We start from the raw sequence: 4,236 nt of genomic DNA on the forward strand, positions 1-4,236 counted from the left end.
AGTTATTTCTCTTCAATCTATCTCCGGCTTACATACTAAAAAAGAGGACGTCTAGCAAATGCTAGGACATTCGTGAGGTTGCCCAATAAGACACGATCCTTCTAGAAACTCCAGCGCGCATGCTCCCAACGTCGCGTGACTTCCGCTGTTGTAACACTATTTTGAAACTAAAACTTGGATTAAATAGATATTTTGAAATATTTACTTACTAACTAAGGCGAAAGAAAACACATGGTATGTTCTATGTCACATAGGTAGATACATACTTTGTTTTAATTTTGGTGTAATATGCATTAGTAGCATGACAATGAATTAATCATTTCACAAGAAACATCCAGATAGGGTAATTGGGCTAGTCTTTCCATACTTTCAACAAGTTTAGTTGAGGTCTCAGCCTCCCTTCTTAGTCTGCTCTTAAGCTTTGCTTAGGAACTTCCCTCTGATGTAACGCTCCATATCTATTTGATAAGGTGGCCAAGTATTCCTGATACTTATTACAGCTCTGTTGGAAAGTTGCTTAAATGTTATTCAACTTAGTCCTTTTAAATAAGCAGCAAGAAAAATAGCTTGATATTCACTTTTCCATTCAATGACTTTTGACTTTATTTAAAAGTATGACTGATATTCCTCCCACAATACCTTTCTGTCATGTAAAGTTGTTAGTTTATTGAGCAGTGTTGTTGAAATGACCTGCTCTTGCTCCGTCCCTTTCCCATGACTCAGTAGTTAGTGTAATGGCTAATAAGGCTAAAAGTTGGGACTTGATACCCGTGGTGGGCAGAGTGCAGACTGCCCAAATTATAGCTTTTACATTTAAAATACTCTGTAATTTGATGAAGAAATAGGTAGTTGAAGTGGTTCAGGAAATTTTAGCAGTCATAGATGGCACATCTAACAGAAATTTCACTTACTTGCTAATTTTTTATCTCTGTTTCTTCAAACACAATATTCACAGCACTCAACTAATTAATTGGCTGATAGTACAAAACTGATTAAATCATGCATTGATTACTCATGAAATAAACTCGCCAACTCACATTATATATATATATATACATGTATATATACGTTTCAAGAAAATTGCTTCTTAGACATTGAAGAAAGTTACAGGCATTCATGCCATGCCTATTATGTCAAACTTTCTTCTGGCAAGACAACAGTAAAAACTTTTAAATTCGTCTTGATTAAAAAATAGCAAATACAATGATCAGTAATTACACCAAATTACTAATAATGAAAATCAGATTTCTTTTTTCATCGTGTGTGGATCACACAGTGAAAAGTAAAATACATAATGTTACGACAGTCACGTGACGCTGGTAACACGTGATGAATTTCTCGAATGATCATGAATTGCCGGGGAAGACCGAGTTTGTTCGAGACGCCCTCTTTTTTTTAATATATAAGCCTTGCAGAGAAAGCCTGCGAAAATAAATGTATGATAAAGCTAAAGTTCCTCGGTAAGAATTTCTACCGTAAATTAACAAACAAGCAGATACGTAACAATCATCATATCTTTAAATAGTACTAACTGAAGCATATCTGTACTTTTTATTTATAAAGCTGGTCTTTTAAATAACGTCCTTTGCTTTTTACAGGTTCCTCTTGATCTTGGCTAGTTCTGAATAAGTCTGGTGAAGCTCTGAGTTTGCCTTGAACTGGTCAGTTCTTGTGATTATAGTCTTAATTCTGGCATTTGACATATGTCTCTCTACAATTTGCCACCTAGGCCTGTAAGTGATGCTTGATTCTCGTGGTTTAATAAAAAGTGTAGTGTGATTGGATTGATGTTAACACTATTAGAAATTCTAGGTGGTATTCAGGATTAGTTCTCAGTACAGAAAGTACATTGATGATCCAGCATCGAAGATTATTGCCACCCAAAATGAAGACCCTTCCTCGTGTTTTTAATGTCTTGCAGAGTTGAATTCCAAGAAGATATTCGTTTTCTTGAGTTTGGGAATATAATAATTCCACTGTAGGTGGCCAAAGAGTATCATTTTGATGGTTGCACATTTCTCCACAAACATCAAAGGTAATTCAGGGGTGGTGGTGGTAGTGCTTCTTCATCTTCTGTCAAAAAAGAAGCAATTGATGGTGATGGCTTTAACTACACAGCATATACGTATGGCTTAAGAATGGAAAGCGTGAGCTTCTTTAGATAGTCCTAGGAAAAGTTGGTGGTAATGTGAGAGTCTACCAGTTCATGGACTTTAGAATAAGGCTTAAATCATTCTGCCATTGTGACCAGGGGTCATGGGAAAACCTGATGTTGTACATAGTCCAGGGAGGGGTTAGCCATGGCAATTTGTTATTTTGTGGCTCATGAGGGAATATCTGATGTTCTTCTGAACATAAGGGTCTCCAAGAACACCTGCTACACCATATTTCTTGATAATTAGGTATTTCAGCATCTCAGACTGGTCCTGAACAAGGCTCCCTGAGAGAAAGACTGCCCATGCAGGTCCATGTGTGTGACTTTATATATTTATAGCCTTTCTATGATATTTATGTCATATCAAAAGCTTTTATTTGATCGAGTTTGTCAGCTCAGTTTGGAATATTAAGTTTATGTTCTCGACAAAGTAATAAGAGATGCGCCATAAGTTGTGTTGAAGGCGAGAACTTGCGTTTATTAATGAGCATTATTTCAGCTAATCATAAAAACATTTCGACAATAGTTTTCAGAATAATAATAATAATAACTTACATACAAACATGAATAATATGTAATAATTATTTTTGAATGTTCGTTTGATTTGTTTGTTTTGTAGTTAAGCGCAAAGCTACACAAAGAACTATCTGTGCTCTGCCCACCATGGGTATCGAAACCCGGTTTCTAGCGTTGTAAGTCCGCAGACATACCGATGTGCCACTGGGGGCAATGTTCGTTTAATGGATTTTTATGGAGATACATATATATGAAAATCATACTTTGGGAACAAATAATTGAGTTATTTTAATTTTAAAAACATTACTCCTGACATAAAAAAAGAACAAAGTAACGTTTTAAGTATATGCATTTCCCTGGATGTTGTGTTTAAAATAATTACATTATTATAATCGACATTAAATATAATATTTGGTGTATTAATAATGGTTGGAGACGGCTTGAATGGGTAATGAAGAAAAACTTCAATATAAGTTTAACATAACAGCAAATGTACAATGTACAATACATGATGATGACAAAACCTTGTCGAAACGTTGTACACTTGCTGTTAAACTTATATTAAAGTTTTTCTTCATTACCCATTCAAACAGTCTCCAAGCATTATAAAGAAATATATGGTAATCGGCAGCACCCAAATAACTGAAGTGGCTACTCTTTAATCATACAGTGGGGTCAGTTTTCTACTCTTATAACACACCCACAGCTAAAAGTATGACTCAAATGTTGTATAATAAATTGTGACACTTTTACATCTCTGATGTTTTATTTTATTCATGGAAGATCTGATATACAAACCATACACTTTCTAGTTTACCAGAAATCTCTCTCTGTTAGTCTGTATTAACTTTCAGGTCAGAAATTAAATGAACAAAAACAAAACTAAAACTACATTTTCTTGCTTTCAACCTCTTCCATAGAATTTTGTTTAGTAAACACTAATACAATCTTAATCAGTGATAATTAAGAATTGATTTTCACTTACATTAGTAGTTATCTGGAACTCACTGTATGTGGTGTATATTATTTGGAAAGAGTTCAAGGATCAGAAAAGAACTGGAAATAGCCTCTGCAGATTAGGAGGCATTACTCTCATGGTAGCCATGCCCTTCCTAACACAATTTCTGTGAGAGATCACTTCAAACTGGCCTTTATAGAGAAAACAGTCTGCAGTGAAAGGTGTAGTGGCAACTCCACCAACAAATAGTGCAGCTCAGGTGCCTCCAAAACAGTGGACTACTCAAACTGGAAGATTAACAACCAGCCACCTCCACATGATGGAAATGAAAGGCAACCACAAGGATCTCCAGTGAGTGGGCAGGGCTGTGCTGATCCTCCCATGGGTGCATGCTGCATCAAGGTCCATTCACAAGATATATGCCAATAGGGACGTGCTGTCATAAGGAGAATACATTACCATATGGTCTGCCCATGTGATATATACCACAGCCATGACCCATTGAACCTGAATCTCATCCAGAATTGGAGGAGTGAAGCATCTGCTTCTCATATGGACTTCTTGGGCACAGGCAATGAAAATGCCTGAACTTAGTAACACAGCAAAG

Source organism: Limulus polyphemus, unplaced genomic scaffold, assembly GCF_000517525.1.
Source record: "Limulus polyphemus unplaced genomic scaffold, Limulus_polyphemus-2.1.2 Scaffold1471, whole genome shotgun sequence".
Lineage (NCBI taxonomy): Eukaryota > Metazoa > Arthropoda > Merostomata > Xiphosura > Limulidae > Limulus > Limulus polyphemus.